The following is a 22,192-nucleotide window of genomic DNA, read 5'->3' on the forward strand; positions in this document are numbered from 1 at the left end:
GGGACCAGTGGGAAGCCTCTTTAGGCACTAGTTTTGCTTTTTGGTTTTCGTTTTTCTTTTCATTTGTTCGTTGGTTCTCCATTAAGTGAGGCTCGAATCTGGGCTTGAAGTCAGCTACACTTGGGAGCGGCACCTGTGCATCTGTGGTGAAAGCTAAATCTCTGGGCAGAAAGCAAAGCTGTACTGAAGCCCGCAGAGGTTGCGGTCAGAGGTACAGCGTCGGTATTATGTACCCGAGAGGGACTTCATTGCTAGTATGTGCTGAGATGCAAAAAACAAGACAAAACCCTGCACATTTGCATTTATTATACTTATATACCAATATACACGATTTTCTTATTTTCAGTTACAATCAAGAAATTAAATATGAAAACAAAGAATGGTTTTCTTTTTTTTCAAACAACACACATGAATATTTCTTTCAAAAGCAAAACGCAAAATGTCTTTAACGTTAGTTAGAACCTCCAACAGCTGGCTTTGCAAAACATCTTAGCAGTCATAGCAAACAATCTTGCAGCGCTGAAGGCATAAACACTTCAGGACGCTTGCAAAAAATGTTTTGATAAGCGACTTGTTTTGGATGCACAACACCTCACATCTTTTTTTCTCGTCAAGGGAGCCGTATCTATATCGTCATTAGCATTTCCTCCAGTTTTTGTTTGAAATTGAAGTTTCGGGTGTAAAGGCTTATGCACACCCGTAGAGATGCCAACACCTTTTTATTTGTTCTGACACTGACTGCATTGATATTTCTAAGAAACCTTCTGCGCCTTGTTTTCGCATTGCCATTTAGCAGGTGAATAGCCTGAGCACCTTTCGTGCAGTATTCAGAAGTGTGTAGAATATAACTGTCGGCCATCTCCTGGTGTTCCTGGCCACGTTATATGTACCTATCATTCGACCCACCGTGTCAGCTCCTGACTTTGGTCGTGATGTTCTATGATGTCAGGATTCTTCGAACCTGAATGTTTGGCGTGACTGAAATACATACTGACCTCGCTTCCTCTTTATTTTATTTAGTTATTTATTTATTCGTTTGTTTGTTTGTTTTTGCTTTTATTTTATTTCTTTTTACAATATCACTCTTTTATCTGAAAAAGTCGCGGTCAGTGGGGACTGGGGCGGGGAGTTCTGGGGTTAAGTATGCAAAGCACCTCAGTCCTTCGGGTAGTTTCGTGTCAGTTCTACAAAATCACCTCTGGCTTCCCGGGGCCAGTGAGGCTCAGTCTCCTGAAAGTCTTCCAGTCTTCCAGAGTCTTCCAGAAGGAGGTGAGGCGAGGGATCCGGCAACCCTCCCTCCTGGGTCTCAGTCACAGGGTGGCCTCGGGCAGGGCAGAGAGAGGAGACGACAACCTCGACAAGGCGACATCAGTATCCAAGGACTACTTGCAGGGGGGCTTTTTCCGGGACTAGGGATCACTTCATGAACGCCACCTCTGGAATTTCACCCTTGGCCTTGAGATGAGTAAAGGCCTGCGCAGATCTGGTGTAGTCCCAGTTGTTGTCCTGAAGGCACTTGTGGGACCATTCGAGGTTCATGCCGGACTGTGTGGAGAAGACCTGCAGCACTTCCTGCTGCTGCGGGGAGAGGGCGGGCGCTGGGCTGGAGGAGGGCGCGGGCGCAGGCATGGCGAAAGCTCTCGGGATCTCATCGGAGCTGGCGTTCCGCACAAACAGCTCGTCGTTTACAATGCACAGCCCTGAATTGCTGGCTGGAACAGCGACGAACGTCCGCGTGAAGGCTCGCAAAGAGTCCCGAGACTTTCCATCCACTTCCTTGAAGACCCCGTTGACAGAAAAACACAGCAATGTGTGGGTTTGGGCGCTTATGTCTACCACAAAGGAACTGACGTCGTGCTGAGTTCTGGGCAACTCGTTGAGGAAGGCAACGACGCTGAGCCGTGTGTGCTTCAGCAGGCGAAACCGCAGGGCCGGGTCTTTCAGTTTCTTCACGTTCCTGCTATCCTTGAAGTACTCGGCCAGGCTGCTTCGGGAAGGGTTCCGGGGGGTGAAAGGGATGCTCAGGGAGCAGCAGGCTCCATCGTGGTAGGCGTCCAGGAGCCGCTGCCGGTTTCCAGAGTCATAAATGGCATAGTACTGCTGCAAGAAGTGCACGACCAGATCCTTCAGCGTCTCTGTTCCAAGATAGCTTCCCTTGCAGGGCGGTAACGCCGTGGGGGCTTCAAGGTCAAAGGCGATTGGTGGGGGAAACTCATGGCCATCCAGGCGTAATACTTTGGGAAAGCGTTCACGAATGGCGCTGACGTAGGCGGACTGATCGCGGAAGGCGTCGCTCAGGGGGTTTCCTACGAGCCACACTTCCTCTAGCTTCAGCCCTTTTACCTTGTCCAGTTCCCGCTCAGATCTCAACTCATTTCCGGAGAGGCTTAGGACCTTCAGGTTGGGTGCTTTCTGCACAATGCTGGACATGTCATCCAGCCTATAGAGCTTGTTATTACTCAAGTTCAAGGACAAGAGCTCAGGGAGGTTTTCCCCAATGATTTGCAGGGTGGCTGCCATCCAGCTTCTACGATGGAGGACAACATCGATGTTCTGGGCCACCAGGTCTGGGTCTGAACGGAGGCCCTGGAGGTCAAGCGCTTTTTGGGAGCCATCGTACCGTTTGCTCATGATCAGCTTCAGCTGCTCCACCTGCTCTGGCTTCAGTTCATTGTGTACAGGAAGTGGCGGAGGAGAGGAGTTGACGATGATAGAGAGCCTTCGGTTCTCCTGATCCAAAATCTTAGCGTTGACAGCCTCCAATGCAGAGGCGGTAGTAGCATCCTCAACAAAGAACTGGGCCCGTGTGTTTTCGTAGCGAAAGTCAATGGGGGTGAAAGGGACACTGCACTTGCTCCGAATCCTACTCAGGAGCCATGACTTGTCATATTTCCTGCCGTAAGGAATCGTAATCTTAAACCAGCTCTTCGAGGTCCCGTCCTGGCCGGTGCCGGCCCCTGCTCTCTGTGGAGGAACTCTGTGTCTCCGCACAGTAACGTGAATGCGGTCTCGATCATGCCAGCTATCGCCCCGGCGGTCGGGTCGCACCACATAGGGATCATATCGTACGCGAGGAACATCCTGGGCATCACTCATTGCCACATCTCTGTCGTCGTCCTCAAGGCGGGAAGGCCGAAGGCCAGCACCTCCTCTTCCAGGCCTACGGTTCCCCTCGCCACACTTCCACCGGGAAGGACCCTGGCCTTTCTTTCTTCTTCGAGGGAAACTGACGCGATCATCGTGCTCGCTGTAGGACTTGCCCCCGTCCGCCATGGCACAGAGAGAAGCGGGTCGGGCTCAGGCGCAGGCCGAAATGCCACCAGACGTCCGAACGCCCAGGTACCCCAGGTCGAGTTGTTACAGAAACAGGGGAGTCCAAAACTGCCCGGAGTTTGCGGCTGGGTGATGGGGAGAAATAAGCGGCTTTCAGAATGCCTCCACACGCCTGAGGCCGGTGGCTGGTGTCTTTGCTTATGCAAACTTGCTTGGATGCTTCCAAGGCCTCAGGTGGATGGGAGGGGTCTTGAACCAGGGCACGGTATGGAAAGCACACAGAGCCTACGTGGGGTTCTGCCAATGGTCAGAACTATTGGCAACACCCACTGCGTCAGAGGACGCACTCAGGGATATGTAGGCAGCTGCGAACACTGTAGGGCGGGGGGTGGGGGTGGGGGCACGCTCTGGGGCTGTCTCCCTCGCTGGTGAGTGTTCGCAGAGGTGCTCTGGAGAAGGAGAGGAGATCCACGCGGCTCACAGAAAGAAGAACGGTTTGCAAGGAGGCTGAGAATCCAGGTGGCCCTACATTGAGAGCTGGAGGGCACCACAGCACAGAAAGGACCTCCCCAATCAGATGGAGTGACTGGCGGCTGCTGGTAAAGATGAACGGTGCCTAAGAGGGAGGGAAACGGTGTTTCCGACCCCTCCCCCCGCAAAACTGGCTAGGTTTGGTAGACGGAAGGCAAGGATATGTGTACCTGTTAAATAAACAATTTTCTTTTCACTCAACTGTAATACTCAGAGTTATAATTTTGGCGGCGGGCAATCGGACCCCTAACTAAAGGGCCCGTGGGTTTGTTTTCAATTGGAGCAGCCCAGGGGCTCTGTAACAGAAGTCTCGCTTCCTCTTGGCCAAATGCAAGAGTCTTTCCTCTTCTTCTCTGGACCATTCTGTTATTTTTTTTTTTTTCTTAAGTCTTGACTGGTCATCAAGAATTTGTGTAGAACTATCTTTATTTGAAAAATATATAAACCCAAAGTTTCCAACTTCTTGTACATGTTGAAGATTTTCAACAAAGATCTCTTGAATACAAAATATGGTCCAAGTGACTCAAAATTAATTCTATGATACAGTATTCTAAAGTTGTATTATTTTGAAAGTCTCGAGATTTTTTTAATGGCAAAAATATACCAACTTGAAATTTTGTATTTTGCTAATGTACAAAGAGAATATAACGGTCCCCTTTGTACGGTTTCTAAACGCCACTGACGATTTCCGTAAGATGTTGTCCTTCACAGACGAGTCTGAGCTTCTGTAAAAGCCCAACCTGCCTTCCTTTCTATCAACCGAATTCATCAGTCTCTTCAGAAGTCCTGTCGGATGTTTTCTTTGTTGGCCTCTCCGCGCTGCTGCTTCATTTGAAAGACTTCATTTTCTAACTGCACAATAGTCCTTTCAATCTCATAATTCTTACTGACCAGGGACACCCAATTTGACTCCGTTTCCCTTAACTTAGATCCAGCTGTGAGTTGCATGTTCTTCCGCTGCCAGTTTAAATCTTGAATATGTTTCCTTAACTTCTGGAGCTCTTTCTGTGCCCGTTCAATCATATGAACTAGATTTTCATTGTACGCTTTCCAGGCGTTGCACCCGTGCTGCGACATTAGCTCCAGATTCTCGATTCGAACCGCTTGGTGCTCTAACTGGGCCATAGAATTGTTTACACACTCTTGCCAGGCCGTGATGTCATTTTTCTGACCTGAAGAAGGAGCTGGAGTTCATATCGTTTCATGCTGAGCAATTCAATTGGTTGTCCAGCAGCCAGTCTTTCAAACTCATTTCTCATTATGTCGGTCTCAAAAGCGGAATAATCCGGCGCTGTCAGGGAGCTCAGGTAGTTCTTAGTGGGTCGGTACCTGCGAGTTTCCTCCTCCACCAGCGCCGCAGCCGCTTCTCGCACACCAGGCGCCTCGTAACCTTGGTCAAAATACGGCAGCGCATCCACCACCACCTCTCCAGCCACCAGGCCCGTACCCGCCATGCTCCAGGCCGCCTGCGTCTCGCCCCATTCTGTTTTCTTAACGCTTGGATCCAGCCGCTCACACCATCTGGCTTTGCACTGCTTTGCCGATTTCCTAGGCAGCAATGAAGCAACCCTAGACCACTGATTTTTCCCATATTTCATAACAGCTGCTTTCAGAATTTCATCCTCGGTATTCCTCCACACGCCCCCCTTAATCACAATTCGAGGAATTTTGGCGGCGCGGTGTCTCGGCAAGTGGCCGAGAGGAGCTTCAGAAAAATAGCAACGGCGCTCCGCCTGCAGGACCGAGAGCCGCCACTTCCTCCGGGCACGACGTTCTGCTATAGCAGCTTTCTTCTAAGCTCACCTTCTCTCGGTAGCTAAGCCTGGTCACCTGGGAGTGGTGTGTGTCACCTTGTGGCTTCTCGGGTTTGATTGACATCAAGCTTGAGGCTTACCCCGCCCACGCTCACCCCACCCACGCTTTTAAGATCCCAGCTGCTCCCGGGAGAGTCTCATTTGCACTGAAGTGAGATCACAAGTTAAGGAGGCTTCATGACTTCATTACCTTGGAGTCAAGTTCTCTTCATCCTACTCAAGCATCCTTGGGCCCCTCTCAAGTGATTCTTTTCAGTACTCCTCCATCCTCCCCTTCTCTACCCATCTCCTGCCTCCAGGCCCTCGGTGCGTAGGGTGTATGTAGGCGCACAGGTGCGGTATCCTGGCGCAGCCTCCGCTTGTACTCCATCCAGGGCTTCAGCAGGTTGCTGGGTGTTCAGCCAGCTCATTGCTGCTATCTGCTGGGTGTTCCTGGTGAGCACCCGCATCTTCCGTGTCCACCTCCCGGTGATGGGCACCTGACTCTCCTCCAACTGTGCCCCCTAAAAGAGGGCTTACAGCTGCTTATGCTGCCCCTCAGAATGTGAGATGTAAGAAGAGAGGGGGTGGTGGGTGTAGACAAGCCAGCCCTCAGCTCAAACCCTGAAGGACACGTAGGGCCGAGAGGGCCCCAGAATGGCTTGCCAGGGCTTGGGCTGATAGAGAAGGCCGCCTCCCACACCAGGGCTGCAGGCGGCCGGGGTATGCCGTGCCCGGTGGCAATGGGGCACGGGCCCCTCTGAAGGTTCCCTCATACTCTGCCTCCTCAAAAGGAAGGAGGTCTCAGCCCTGGCTGCTGTGGCTCAGTGGATTGAGCATCAGCCTGCGAACCAAGTGTCGCTGGTTTGATTCCCAGGCAGGGTACATGACTAGGTTGCACGTCAGTTCCCCAGCTGTGGGGGGCTCGTGAGAGGCAACCACACAGTGATGTTTCTTTCCCTCTCTTTCTCCTTTCCCCTCTCTAAAAAGAAATAAATTAAATAAATAAATCAATAAACTGTTTTAAAAAAATTCAGAGCCAAGACTCAAATTTAAAAGCAGCAGAAGAAGAAGCAGCTCTTTAAGGAGTTCCAGTCCTTCTTTTACAAAAGAGGAAGCCGAGGCCAAGATGGTGGCTACTGTCTGGAGAAACTTGGTCATTTCTTTAATGAAAATAAGCTAAGAAGAAGCTGAGTTGGGTGACCTAAAGAGATGGCTTTCATCAGAGCTCCGTGGTGATTAGAGGAACGTTGACTCCTTTGGGCTGAGTGGAGTCTTGTCTAAGGGCCCCCTAGAGCTCTCTGATGCAGCAGGGATGTGACTATTGTAACTGTAGATCCCTGGCAACCCAGTTCCAATGCCCTAGGGGCTCAATACATCCATCTCCTCACTGTGGGAGAATGCAGCCCACTGACCTTGAATGTGTTTTGCTCACAAGAGAGTTCCTTCCTTACTCCTCGTCTGTGTGTACAGGTAGGCCACCTGTAACCTCCCAAGCTATGACAAGTGTTCCTACAATGCGAAGTTATATACATCACATGCCTTTGACCCTGTGGCTCGTGAGATTCACCTTTGTACTGTGGGCATCCCATTGAGCCATGCTGTACTTCGGGCTCCCTGGGAAGAAGTCTGAGATGAGGTCTCAGGGCAGGCAGGTAGTGTGTCAGGGAGGTCATCCTGGGAGGCAGCGGGTAGCAGAAGGAAGGAAATAGAAACAAGGACATATCGAGGCGGCTTCTGTGAGACACTGGGACCACCTGTGAGAGGTGTACGCATGCTTTGTAGAACTGGCCACCCAAGGGGTGGGGACCAGTGGGAAGCCTCTTTAGGCACTAGTTTTGCTTTTTGGTTTTCGTTTTTCTTTTCATTTGTTCGTTGGTTCTCCATTAAGTGAGGCTCGAATCTGGGCTTGAAGTCAGCTACACTTGGGAGCGGCACCTGTGCATCTGTGGTGAAAGCTAAATCTCTGGGCAGAAAGCAAAGCTGTACTGAAGCCCGCAGAGGTTGCGGTCAGAGGTACAGCGTCGGTATTATGTACCCGAGAGGGACTTCATTGCTAGTATGTGCTGAGATGCAAAAAACAAGACAAAACCCTGCACATTTGCATTTATTATACTTATATACCAATATACACGATTTTCTTATTTTCAGTTACAATCTAGAAATTAAATATGAAAACAAAGAATGGTTTTCTTTTTTTTCAAACAACACACATGAATATTTCTTTCAAAAGCAAAACGCAAAATGTCTTTAACGTTAGTTAGAACCTCCAACAGCTGGCTTTGCAAAACATCTTAGCAGTCATAGCAAACAATCTTGCAGCGCTGAAGGCATAAACACTTCACGACGCTTGCAAAAAATGTTTTGATAAGCGACTTGTTTTGGATGCACAACACCTCACATCTTTTTTTCTCGTCAAGGGAGCCGTATCTATATCGTCATTAGCATTTCCTCCAGTTTTTGTTTGAAATTGAAGTTTCGGGTGTAAAGGCTTATGCACACCCGTAGAGATGCCAACACCTTTTTATTTGTTCTGACACTGACTGCATTGATATTTCTAAGAAACCTTCTGCGCCTTGTTTTCGCATTGCCATTTAGCAGGTGAATAGCCTGAGCACCTTTCGTGCAGTATTCAGAAGTGTGTAGAATATAACTGTCGGCCATCTCCTGGTGTTCCTGGCCACGTTATATGTACCTATCATTCGACCCACCGTGTCAGCTCCTGACTTTGGTCGTGATGTTCTATGATGTCAGGATTCTGCGAACCTGAATGTTTGGCGTGACTGAAATACATACTGACCTCGCTTCCTCTTTATTTTATTTAGTTATTTATTTATTCGTTTGTTTGTTTGTTTTTGCTTTTATTTTATTTCTTTTTACAATATCACTCTTTTATCTGAAAAAGTCGGGGTCAGTGGGGACTGGGGCGGGGGGTTCTGGGGTTAAGTATGCAAAGCACCTCAGTCCTTCGGGTAGTTTCGTGTCAGTTCTACAAAGTCACCTCTGGCTTCCTGGCGCCAGTGAGGCTCAGTCTCCTGAAAGTCTTCCAGTCTTCCAGAGTCTTCCAGAAGGAGGTGAGGCGAGGGATCCGGCAACCCTCCCTCCTGGGTCTCAGTCCCAGGGTGTCCTCGGGCAGGGCAGAGAGAGGAGACGACAACCTCGACAAGGCGACATCAGTATCCAAGGACTACTTGCAGGGGGGCTTTTTCCGGGACTAGGGATCACTTCATGAACGCCACCTCTGGAATTTCATCCTTGGCCTTGAGATGAGTAAAGAACTGCGCGGATCTGGTGTAGTCCAAGTTGTTGTCCTGAAGGCACTTGTGGGACCATTCGAGGTTCATGCCGGACTGTGTGGAGAAGACCTGCAGCACTTCCTGCTGCTGCGGGGAGAGGGCGGGCGCTGGGCTGGAGGAGGGCGCGGGCGCAGGCATGGCGAAAGCTCTCGGGATCTCATCGGAGCTGGCGTTCCGCACAAACAGCTCGTCGTTTACAATGCACAGCCCTGAATTGCTGGCTGGAACAGCGACGAACGTCCGCGTGAAGGCTCGCAAAGAGTCCCGAGACTTTCCATCCACTTCCTTGAAGACCCCGTTGACAGAAAAACACAGCAATGTGTGGGTTTGGGCGCTTATGTCTACCACAAAGGAACTGACGTCGTGCTGAGTTCTGGGCAACTCGTTGAGGAAGGCAACGACGCTGAGCCGTGTGTGCTTCAGCAGGCGAAACCGCAGGGCCGGGTCTTTCAGTTTCTTCACGTTCCTGCTATCCTTGAAGTACTCGGCCAGGCTGCTTCGGGAAGGGTTCCGGGGGGTGAAAGGGATGCTCAGGGAGCAGCAGGCTCCATCGTGGTAGGCGTCCAGGAGCCGCTGCCGGTTTCCAGAGTCATAAATGGCATAGTACTGCTGCAAGAAGTGCAGGACCAGATCCTTCAGCGTCTCTGTTCCAAGATAGCTTCCCTTGCAGGGCGGTAACGCCGTGGGGGCTTCAAGGTCAAAGGCGATTGGTGGGGGAAACTCATGGCCATCCAGGCGTAATACTTTGGGAAAGCGTTCACGAATGGCGCTGACGTAGGCGGACTGATCGCGGAAGGCGTCGCTCAGGGGGTTTCCTACGAGCCACACTTCCTCTAGCTTCAGCCCTTTTACCTTGTCCAGTTCCCGCTCAGATCTCAACTCATTTCCGGAGAGGCTTAGGACCTTCAGGTTGGGTGCTTTCTGCACAATGCTGGACATGTCATCCAGCCTATAGAGCTTGTTATTACTCAAGTTCAAGGACAAGAGCTCAGGGAGGTTTTCCCCAATGATTTGCAGGGTGGCTGCCATCCAGCTTCTACGATGGAGGACAACATCGATGTTCTGGGCCACCAGGTCTGGGTCTGAACGGAGGCCCTGGAGGTCAAGCGCTTTTTGGGAGCCATCGTACCGTTTGCTCATGATCAGCTTCAGCTGCTCCACCTGCTCTGGCTTCAGTTCATTGTGTACAGGAAGTGGCGGAGGAGAGGAGTTGACGATGATAGAGAGCCTTCGGTTCTCCTGATCCAAAATCTTAGCGTTGACAGCCTCCAATGCAGAGGCGGTAGTAGCATCCTCAACAAAGAACTGGGCCCGTGTGTTTTCATAGCGAAAGTCAATGGGGGTGAAAGGGACACTGCACTTGCTCCGAATCCTACTCAGGAGCCATGACTTGTCATATTTCCTGCCGTAAGGAATCGTAATCTTAAACCAGCTCTTCGAGGTCCCGTCCTGGCCGGTGCCGGCCCCTGCTCTCTGTGGAGGAACTCTGTGTCTCCGCACAGTAACGTGAATGCGGTCTCGATAACGCCCGCTATCGCCCCGGCGGTCGGGTCGCACCACATAGGGATCGTATCGTACGCGAGGAACATCCTGGGCATCACTCATTGCCACATCTCTGTCGCCGTCCTCAAGGCGGGAAGGCCGAAGGCCAGCACCTCCTCTTCCAGGCCTACGGTTCCCCTCGCCACACTTCCACCGGGAAGGACCCTGGCCTTTCTTTCTTCTTCGAGGGAAACTGACGCGATCATCGTGCTCGCTGTAGGACTTGCCCCCGTCCGCCATGGCACAGAGAGAAGCGGGTCGGGCTCAGGCGCAGGCCGAAACGCCACCAGACGTCCGAACGCCCAGGTACCCCAGGTCGAGTTGTTACAGAAACAGGGGAGTCCAAAACTGCCCGGAGTTTGCGGCTGGGTGATGGGGAGAAATAAGCGGCTTTCAGAATGCCTCCACACGCCTGAGGCCGGTGGCTGGTGTCTTTGCTTATGCAAACTTGCTTGGATGCTTCCAAGGCCTCAGGTGGATGGGAGGGGTCTTGAACCAGGGCACGGTATGGAAAGCACACAGAGCCTACGTGGGGTTCTGCCAATGGTCAGAACTATTGGCAACACCCACTGCGTCAGAGGACGCACTCAGGGATATGTAGGCAGCTGCGAACACTGTAGGGCGGGGGGTGGGGGTGGGGGCACGCTCTGGGGCTGTCTCCCTCGCTGGTGAGTGTTCGCAGAGGTGCTCTGGAGAAGGAGAGGAGATCCACGCGGCTCACAGAAAGAAGAACGGTTTGCAAGGAGGCTGAGAATCCAGGTGGCCCTACATTGAGAGCTGGAGGGCACCACAGCACAGAAAGGACCTCCCCAATCAGATGGAGTGACTGGCGGCTGCTGGTAAAGATGAACGGTGCCTAAGAGGGAGGGAAACGGTGTTTCCGACCCCTCCCCCCGCAAAACTGGCTAGGTTTGGTAGACGGAAGGCAAGGATATGTGTACCTGTTAAATAAACAATTTTCTTTTCACTCAACTGTAATACTCAGAGTTATAATTTTGGCGGCGGGCAATCGGACCCCTAACTAAAGGGCCCGTGGGTTTGTTTTCAATTGGAGCAGCCCAGGGGCTCTGTAACAGAAGTCTCGCTTCCTCTTGGCCAAATGCAAGAGTCTTTCCTCTTCTTCTCTGGACCATTCTGTTATTTTTTTTTTTTTCTTAAGACTTGACTGGTCATCAAGAATTTGTGTAGAACTATCTTTATTTGAAAAATATATAAACCCAAAGTTTCCAACTTCTTGTACATGTTGAAGATTTTCAACAAAGATCTCTTGAATACAAAATATGGTCCAAGTGACTCAAAATTAATTCTATGATACAGTATTCTAAAGTTGTATTATTTTGAAAGTCTCGAGATTTTTTTAATGGCAAAAATATACCAACTTGAAATTTTGTATTTTGCTAATGTACAAAGAGAATATAACGGTCCCCTTTGTACGGTTTCTAAACGCCACTGACGATTTCCGTAAGATGTTGTCCTTCACAGACCAGTCTGAGCTTCTGTAAAAGCCCAACCTGCCTTCCTTTCTATCAACCGAATTCATCAGTCTCTTCAGAAGTCCTGTCGGATGTTTTCTTTGTTGGCCTCTCCGTGCTGCTGCTTCATTTGAAAGACTTCATTTTCTAACTGCACAACAGTCCTTTCAATCTCATAATTCTTACTGACCAGGGACACCCAATTTGACTCCGTTTCCCTTAACTTAGATCCAGCTGTGAGTTGCATGTTCTTCCGCTGCCAGTTTAAGTCTTGAATATGTTTCCTTAACTTCTGGAGCTCTTTCTGTGCCCGTTCAATCATATGAACTAGATTTTCATTGTACGCTTTCCAGGCGTTGCACCCGTGCTGCGACATTAGCTCCAGATTCTCGATTCGAACCGCTTGGTGCTCTAACTGGGCCATAGAATTGTTTACACACTCTTGCCAGGCAGTGATGTCATTTTTCTGACCTGAAGAAGGCGCTGGGAGTTCATATCGTTTCATGCTGAGCAATTCAATTGGTTGTCCGGCAGCCAGTCTTTCAAACTCATTTCTCATTATGTCGGTCTCAAAAGCGGAATAATCCGGCGCTGTCAGGGAGCTCAGGTAGTTCTTAGTGGGTCGGTACCTGCGAGTTTCCTCCTCCACCAGCGCCGCAGCCGCTTCTCGCACACCAGGCGCCTCGTAACCTTGGTCAAAATACGGCAGCGCATCCACCACCACCTCTCCAGCCACCAGGCCCGTACCCGCCATGCTCCAGGCCGCCTGCGTCTCGCCCCATTCTGTTTTCTTAACGCTTGGATCCAGCCGCTCACACCATCTGGCTTTGCACTGCCTTTCCGATTCCCTAGGCAGTAATGAGGCAATCCTAAGCAGATGACTTTCCCCATATTTCACAACTGCTGCTTTCAGAATTTCATCCTCGCTATTCCTCCACATGCCCCCCCTTAGTCACAATTCGAGGCATCTTTGGCGGCGGTGTTTCTCAGCAAGTGGCCAAGAGGAGCTTCAGAAAAATAGCAACGGCGCTCAGATCTCGTGGAGTGTACTTTCATAGGCAATGGTGAGGCATTTCTAGGTTTCTCCCTGTAAGAAACAAGGTCATAGTGACTCCCAAACCAGTAAAAAGTCATTAGTAACAAAGGGCAAATGTAATTAAAGGGTCTTAAGGGCAAATGCCATTAAAGGATCTCGGAGAAGGAAGTTGACATCATCAGCATATCTACAAATCACAATGGGGCATTTAAATGAACACGTTACATTGTAACTCCGGAGTTTCCAGTCATGAAGAGACGGGGGGAAAAGGAGCGGGGCGGGGGGCGGGGGGGGGTGCTAGTTGCGTTAGGGTGGGAAACCTAATTACTCTCACTTTAGGGTGGCAATTTTAGGGTGGAGAAAATAATCACTTTAGTGTGGCAATTTCAGGGTGAGGAAGCCAAAACTATAAAACCAGGTTCCTTTGTCTACTTGTCGCACACATTCTCCTGGCTGTGAGGGTGAACCTGGCTCTGCAGTCTCGTGAACAAAGGCCTCGATTTACTGCTCAAGTCCTGTGTCCCAGTTTTTATTGTGAGCGTTTCTCACATCCCCACTCAGTGGCCCTGTAACGTTCCAGCACAGTGGGTTGACCAAGGCCTGTTTTGGGGTGGAGGGGGCGGGGGAGTAGAATAAGGGGCCTAGGGCCTAGATGGTAAAGCGGGGGGGGCGGTGCATGCTATAAGAAAATCAGTTTCTTTTTAAAAAGGCTTACGCGATCAATCTCTTTGATGTTTATGCAAACAATCAAGCTAAATGGCAACTGGGCCTAAGATGGTAAATTAATGGGTCATCGGTGTAGGCGGGGGTTTGGGGTTGGGGGGGGCTGGTCTGACCCGCCCCGTCTGCTCTTTTCTGTTAAAAAAAGGAAAAAAATCTTCCCGTAGAGATATTTCCCCAGGAAGCTCGGGTTGGAGGAGAGGATGGGCGGGCCGGTCCCTTTTACTGGAAAATCTAAAGAACCTTTTTTGCCTCAGACTCGGGCCTTTTCAGAAATGGGGAGGGGGTTGGGGTGCGTTAAGTTCCGCCCTCCCAGCAAGGAACACCTCAGCAGCAGGCAGCAGCCCGCCAGCGACCAACCGACCATCCTCCCAGGATCCGAGTCTCCCCTCCCCCGCCCGTCTCCCACCGCCCCGGCCCTCTCCTGGGCCAGAGAGGGATGTGGGAGGGCGGGGCACAACTGTCCCACAACCAGTCTCCACTCATTCACAAATGTCACGCCGCCCAATATAATAAGCAGATTGGGCTTTATCCCCTGTTTGACTAGGGTGTGGGGGAAGGGTTGGGACCGGGAGGGAAGGTCAGGGCGAGTCATTCCAAAAGACCTCACTCTAAGGCATTCGAATGGCATTCATTCAAGTGCAGAAAGCTCTTGGTGGTTGACTCCATTTGGCCATTCAGGAGTCCCTGTCCCCTGTGGCTCTCTGAGCCACTGGGTGCACAGGAAAGCTTTGTATATTGTTCTCATAAAGGAGGCACTGAAAATCCCCAAATCCATAACTTGAGTGGGGCGAGCTGGAACTGGGCATTAAGGTTCTACAAGTCTCTAGTCCATGAAAGGAGAATGCTTTGCTTTCTTTCTCTCCCAGATTTTGGGGTTGTTGGTGGCGGTGGAGGAGCAGGGACTCTGGGTAGGTCACTGACCTCTAGGCTACACAGCTAGAAAGAGGCAGAGCCAAGACCCAAAACCTCCGCTTGGGCATTTGTCCAATGGGGACCATGGAAGAGCCTATTACACGCATAGCGCCACCATGACGCATGCCAACTGTGTGGTTCCGGCCACATGATGGTGGGAAGTTTTCAATACATTGTAGCCAAGAGTTGGTTTCCTCTCTCTGCTCTCCTGGTGTGGTCCCTGTCCTCCCTCTCACCTGGCACAACAGGGCCCACAGTGGACCTTCTACTAACCACCCCCCTAACCCCTAAATACCACTGTAAGAAACAAGGACATAGTGACTCCCAAACCGGTAGAAAGTCATTAGTAACAAAAGGAAGATGTAATTAGAGGGTCTTAAGGGCAAATGTAATTAGAGGATCTCTGAGAAGGGAGTTGACAGCACTGGCATATCTGCAAATCACAATAGGGGCATTTAGTTAACCATGTTAGATTGTAATTCTGGAGTAACCAGTAATGGAGAAAGGTGGAAGAAGGAGGGGGAGGGGGAGCTAATTGCGTTAGGGCGGGGAAGCTAATCGCTCTCACTTTAGGGTGGGGAAGCTAATCACTTTAGGTTGGCAATTTTAGGGTGGGGAAAATAATCACTTTCAGGGCAATTTCAGGGTGGGGAAGCTAAGATTATAAAACCAGTTTCCTTTGTCTACTTGGCACGCACATTCTCCTGGCTGGGAGGGTGCGCCCGGCTCTGCAGACTCGTGAATAGAGGCCTCGCTTTACTGCTCAAGTCCTGTGTCCCAGTTTTTATTGTGAGCGTTTCTCACACCACCACCACCACCAGGTGCGGGTAGGGGGTCGGGAAGAGCCGTAGCGACGGCTGTAGCTATAGCCATGGTGGGAGCCGTAGCTGGGACGGAGACAGGCCCGGCCGAAGAACTCGCCAAACTCGAGTATCTGTCTTTAGTGTCGAAGGTTTGCACCGAGCTGGACAATCACTTGGGGATCAACGACAAGGATCTGGCTGAATTTGTGATCAGTCTTGCTGAGAAAAATACCACCTTTGGTACTTTTAAGGCTTCCCTGATCAAAAATGGTGCAGAATTCACGGATTCTCTTATTAGTAACTTGCTGCATCTCATACAAACCATGCGACCTCCAGCAAAGCCTTCTGCTAGCAAAGATCCAGTTGTTAAACCCAAAACTGAAAAAGAAAAGTTGAAGGAAATCTTCCCAGTCCTTTGTCAACCAGACAACCCTTCTGTTTGGACCCTGCTGGATAAGGATGATGTGAAAGTTGCTGTGAATGTCCTGAAAGAGCTGGAGGTTCTAATGCCCAGTGCAGCTGGCACGGAGAAGCAAAGAGATGCGGAGCACAGACACAAGACAAAGAAGAAGCGGAGCTGGAGCCGGGACCGAGAACAAGAGCGAGAACGAGACCGTGAGAGAGACCGCAAGCGGAAACACCGGTCCCACTCTCGATCACGTTCTAGGACCCGGGAGAGGAATAAAGGGAAGTCTAGATATCGGCCTAGGAGCAGAAGTCAGAGTCCCCCCAAGGACCAGAAGGACCGAAACAGGTATGGGGAGAGAAATGTGGACAGATGGCAGGATAAGCATGTGGACCGCCCTCCTCCAGAAGAGCTCGCCATTGGGGACATTTACAATGGCAAGGTTACCAGCATCATGCAGTTTGGATGCTTTGTGCAGCTGGAGGGACTAAGGAAGCGTTGGGAAGGCCTGGTGCACATCTCTGAGCTCCGGCGGGAAGGCCGTATGGCTAATGTGGCCAATGTGGTGAGCAAAGGCCAGAGAGTCAAGGTCAAAGTGTTGTCCTCCACCGGGGCCAAGACCAGCCTAAGCATGAAGGATGTGGATCAAGAGACCGGAGAAGATCTAAACCCAAATCGAAGTCGAGATCTTGTTGGGGAGGCCAATGAGGAGATCTCAATGAGGAATCCGGACAGACCCACTCATCTCTCCCTTGTCAGTGCCCCTCAAGTAGAGGATGACTCATTGGAGCGCAAGCGCCTTACCCGAATCTCTGACCCAGAGAAGTGGGAGATCAAACAGATGGTCGCTGCCAATGTTCTTTCCAAAGAAGAGTTTCCAGACTTTGATGAAGAGACTGGCATTCTTCCTAAAGTGGATGATGAAGAAGATGAGGACCTTGAGGTCGAACTGGTTGAGGGAGAGCCTCCATTCCTGAGAGGGTACACCAAGCAAAGCATGGACATGAGCCCTATTAAAATCGTTAAGAACCCAGATGGCTCCCTCTCCCAAGCAGCTATGATGCAGAGTGCCTTGGCCAAAGAAAGGCGGGAACTCAAGCAGGCGCAGCGGGAAGCTGAGATGGATTCTATTCCCACAGGACTCAACAAACATTGGGTTGATCCTCTGCCTGATGCGGGAGGCAGGCAGATTGCGGCCAACATGAGGGGTATTGGAATGATGCCCAATGACATTCCTGAGTGGAAGAAGCATGCCTTTGGGGGCAACAAAGCTGCTTATGGAAAAAAGACCCAGATGTCAATCATTGAGCAGAGAGAGAGCCTGCCCATCTACAAACTGAAGGAGCAGCTGGTTCAGGCTGTCCATGACAATCAGATCCTGATTGTTATCGGAGAGACAGGATCTGGGAAGACAACGCAGATCACCCAGTACCTGGTGGAGGCGGGCTACACTTCCAGGGGCAAGATTGGATGTACCCAGCCCAGAAGAGTGGCAGCCATGTCAGTGGCCAAAAGAGTGTCAGAGGAGTTTGGTTGTTGCTTAGGCCAAGAGGTGGGCTACACCGTTCGATTTGAGGACTGTACCAGCCTTGAAACGGTCATTAAGTACATGACAGATGGGATGTTGCTTCGAGAGTGCCTGATTGACCCCGACCTCACTCAGTACGCAGTCGTCATGTTGGATGAGGCGCACGAGAGAACGATCCACACTGACGTGCTCTTTGGGTTGTTGAAGAAGACAGTTCAGAGACGGCAGCACATGAAACTGATTGTCACCTCAGCTACCTTGGATGCAGTGAAGTTTTCTCAATACTTCTATGAAGCTCCCATCTTTACCATCCCCGGTCGAACATATACAGTGGAAATATTGTACACAAAGGAACCCGAGACCGATTATTTGGATGCCAGCTTGATCACTGTCATGCAGATCCATTTAACAGAACCACCAGGTGACATCCTAGTCTTCCTGACTGGTCAGGAGGAGATCGACACGGCCTGCGAGATGCTGTATGAAAGAATGAAATCCCTTGGACCTGATGTTCCTGAGTTGATTATCCTCCCAGTGTATTCTGCTCTTCCCAGTGAGATGCAGACCCGAATCTTTGACCCAGCTCCACCCGGCAGCAGAAAGGTCGTGATTGCCACCAACATTGCAGAGACATCGCTGACTATCGATGGCATCTACTATGTGGTGGACCCTGGATTTGTGAAGCAGAAAGTTTACAATTCCAAGACAGGAATTGACCAGCTCGTGGTGACTCCTATTTCTCAGGCTCAAGCAAAGCAACGAGCTGGCAGAGCTGGGAGAACAGGCCCAGGGAAGTGTTACAGGCTGTACACAGAACGTGCCTCCCGAGATGAAATGCTGACCACTAATGTGCCGGAAATCCAGAGAACCAACTTAGCAAGCACAGTGCTCTCGCTCAAGGCCATGGGCATCGATGACCTGCTGTCCTTCGACTTCATGGATGCCCCACCAATGGAAACCTTGATAACCGCTATGGAGCAGCTGTATACGCTGGGGGCACTGGATGACGAGGGTCTGCTTACTCGTCTGGGCCGCAGGATGGCAGAATTCCCTCTGGAACCGATGCTGTGCAAAATGCTGATCATGTCTGTGCACCTGGGATGCAGTAAGGAAATGCTGACCATCGTGTCCATGCTGTCTGTGCAGAACGTCTTCTACAGGCCCAAGGATAAACAAGCCCTCGCCGATCAGAAGAAGGCCAAATTCCACCAGACGGAAGGAGACCATCTCACCCTGCTGGCCGTGTACAACTCTTGGAAGGACAACAAGTTCTCCAAACCATGGTGCTATGAGAACTTTATCCAGGCTCGTTCTCTGCAGCGGGCCCAGGACATTCGCAAGCAGATGTTAGGCATAATGGACAGACACAAGCTGGATGTGGTTTCCTGCGGTAAGTCCGCAGTCCGAGTGCGGAAGGCCATCTGCAGTGGGTTCTTCCGAAATGCTGCCAAGAAAGACCCTCAGGAAGGTTACCGGACACTGACCGACCAGCAGGCGGTCTACATCCATCCTTCCAGCGCTCTCTTCAACAGACAGCCGGAATGGGTGGTGTACCATGAGCTGGTGCTGACCACGAAGGAGTACATGCGTGAGGTCACCACCATCGACCCCCGGTGGCTCGCGGAGTTGGCTCCGGCCTTCTTCAAGGTCTCCGACCTGATGAAGCTAAGCAAGCAGAAGAAGCAGCAGCGTCTTGAACCCTTGTACAATCGCTACGAGGAGCCCAACGCCTGGAGAATATCCCGGGCTTTCCAGCGGCGCTGAGAAGGACGACTTGTTTGCCTCTCTTGCAGCAGCGGCCCAGGGCTTGGACTTACTCTTATTGGTGAAATGCTGATCGAGAGGACACGGGTGTCCAGTGGACTGACTACATCTCTTAACTGGATGTTTGCCAAGTTTGATTTGCATTTCTTCCCTCACGGTAATGTTACACAACCCCTGGGCTGCTCCAATTGAAAACAAACCCACGGGCTCTTTAGTGAGGGGCCCGATTGCCCGCCGCCAAAATTATAACTCTCAATACCAGAGTTTAGTGAAAAGAAAAAGAATTGTTTATTTAACAGATTTAACTAAATATAGATTTAGTTATTTGCGAATTTCTGTTGTTAAGTCTTATGTTCTTTAAAACACCCATAAACACATATCCTTGCCTCCCCCCCTACCAAACCAGGCTAGTTTTAGAAAAGTCAGAGAAACCCTTTCCCTACTTTCCAAACACAGTTCAGCTTTACCAGTAGCTGCCAATGGTTCAATCCTAATTGGGGAGACCTCGTCGGTGTTATGGGGTCCACCAGCTTTTAATCCAGAACCTCGTGGATTCTCAGCCTCCTTGTAAACTGTATAGTTAGTCCTTTTGTAATCCGCACAGTCAGCCTCAGCCTCAGTCAAATGCACATAGTCAGCCTCAGTCTTAGTTGAATCTGCACAGTCAGCCTGCCTAAAATGTCTGCCGCTTCTTTTGAAATCCCTGACTACATCCTCTGATGCAGTGGGTGCGGTAACCAGTTCTGACCATTCACAGAACCTCACGCAGGCTCTGTGTGCTTTCTCTGTACCGTCCCCTGGTCCAAGTCCCCTCCCATCTACCTGAGGCTTTGGATGCATTAAAGCCATCTTGCATAAAAAAAGACACTAGCCACCAGCCTCAGCCATGTGGAGGCATTCTAAAAGCTGCTTCCTTTTCCCCATCCCCCAGCCGCAAACTCTGGGGTTTTTTGGAATACCCCTGTTTCTGTAACAGTAACATTGAAACAGGGATTTATGCCTGGGTTGACCAGGGCCTTCAGGCCCCATTACCCCAAGTCACTGGGGATGGCTGGGGCTTGCAGCCAACCCAGGGATGCACTGCATCATCTCCAAGGAAAGGACAACTTGTGCAGCACTGGGATGGGAAATGGGGGCGTCAGGAGCATCTGACACCTGGACTGACAGATGGACACGGTGAGGACCCCGGTACTCTGTGGGGGAGGGTGCCATGAAGCTCATAGAAAGTGTTGGCCCCCACTTTCTCCTCCTGTTCAACCCTTGTACTTTGTATTGACCTCCTGGAAACGCTCATTTTCTTAAGGAAACAACAACAAAAAAAGATTTTATTTACTTATTTTCGGGGGGGGGGGGACATCCACATGTGGTTGCCTCTCACACATCCTCAAGCAAGGACCCAGCCTGCAACACAGGCATGCACCCTGACCAGAAACCGGGGAACCAAACCATGGCCCCTTGGATCACAGGTCAGTGCTCAATCCACTGAGCCACCCCAGCCAGGGCAAGCATAGTATTATTAAACAGAACACTGTACATGACTTTTTCATCTACAAAAACAGATTGACATTAAATAGCTTTCATTCTCTGCACGTCAATGGACACTTAAATTATGTGTGTAGAAAAGAAAAATCTCACCGCCCTGGGGTCAGAAAAAGCAAAACAAAACCTAAGTATTGTCAGGGCAGCCCTGCTCTGAGAAATTGCCCAGAGACTGCTGTGGGAACGGATAACTGGTTTATTGAGGGAACAAAGGAAGGAGGAAGCGGGTAGAAGGGGAGAGGCAGCTCCCGGACCAACTCAAGGGCCCATAGGAGCAAGGGGAATGAGGAGAAAGGGAATGGGGAATGGGGACTCCCGGTCCTCCTCGCGGGCCCGTAGGAGTCCCACCGGTACTTCTGCAGGTACCTTTTTTATACTTGTTAATCACACATTTTGGTGAGGGTGCGTTTGCTTATCAATATATTCAGCAGATCATTTACATCTGATTGCCCCCCCACACACACACACAAGGTTAGTTAACACATTGGGCTAGGTTCATTACCATTTCCCCTGGGAATGGTTTCAGTCCATCAACACATTTTTGGGCACTGCTAAGTCCATCAGCATATCTTTGGGAATGGCTAAGTCCAGGGCCAGGTTGATCAGCATATACCAAAAGTCCAGGTGTGCATTCTAGCTGCATCCATGTTCTGACAAGTATGAAACCTCCTTCACCAGCCAATGTGTTCATGTGAAAATTAAGCAGAAAGACAGTGGCTTTAAACAATTAAAATATAAATGAAAATCCTAAATTATTCCCCTCACTCCAAAACTAAGTGTAGTGGGTGAAAGGGTTTTGAACAGGGGCGACGTGCCTTGCACACCTTCCTTCAGAGAGGCATTTTTTTTTTTTTTGTCCTAACGTAGATCTGAAGAGGCGCTGGCTCATAGATGATTGGGATAAACAGAGATCAATCACGGGACATGGGTACCATCAACCGAATAGGATGATCGTGTCTTTTATAACTTTTTTGTTGAAAAATAACGCTAATCATTCATCATCTGTTTCTCAGACATAAGAAAACTCCATTTCTTTTCTTTCTCTTCCTTTTTTATTGCTTTTCTATTACAGTTGTCCCACTTTCCCCCCATTGCTTTCCCCTTACCGCCCCCCCCCACCGCCCCTGTGAAAACCCTCCGTTTCTTAAAGAGATTAGGTGAAGTGTACTTTCATAAGCAATAGTGAAGCACTTCTAGGTTTCTTCCTACCCGGTGGCCCTGTAACGTCCCACCAGAATGAATTGACCAAGGCCTGTTTGGGGGCGGAGGGGGCGGGGGGAGCGGAATAAGGGGCCTAGGGCCTAGATGGTAATGCGGGGGGGGGGGGGCGGGGGAGATGCAATAAGAAAATCAGTTTTTTTAAAAAGGCCTACATGATCAATCTCTTTTGTTTTTATGCAAACGAACAGACTAAATGACAACTGCGCCTAAGACGGTAAATGAATGGGTCGTCGGTATAGGCGGGAGGGAGGGAGGGCTGGTCTGGCCCGCCCCATCTGCTTATTTTCGTAAACAAACAAAAAGAAGTCTTCCCGTGGAGATATTTCCCCAGGAATTTTGGGCAGGAGGTGACG

The 22,192-nt window shown here is 50.4% G+C and overlaps 1 pseudogene; it reads left to right on the forward strand.

The window, feature by feature from the left end:
• Positions 1 to 15,461: 15,461 nt before the first annotated feature.
• Positions 15,462 to 19,079, forward strand: LOC149990115 (ATP-dependent RNA helicase DHX8 pseudogene; annotated as a pseudogene).
• Positions 19,080 to 22,192: the final 3,113 nt, after the last annotated feature.

The sequence above is a fragment of the Furipterus horrens genome, unplaced genomic scaffold (assembly GCF_987537825.1).
Source record: "Furipterus horrens unplaced genomic scaffold, mFurHor1.1.pri manual_scaffold_24, whole genome shotgun sequence".
NCBI classification, from domain to species: Eukaryota; Metazoa; Chordata; class Mammalia; order Chiroptera; family Furipteridae; genus Furipterus; species Furipterus horrens.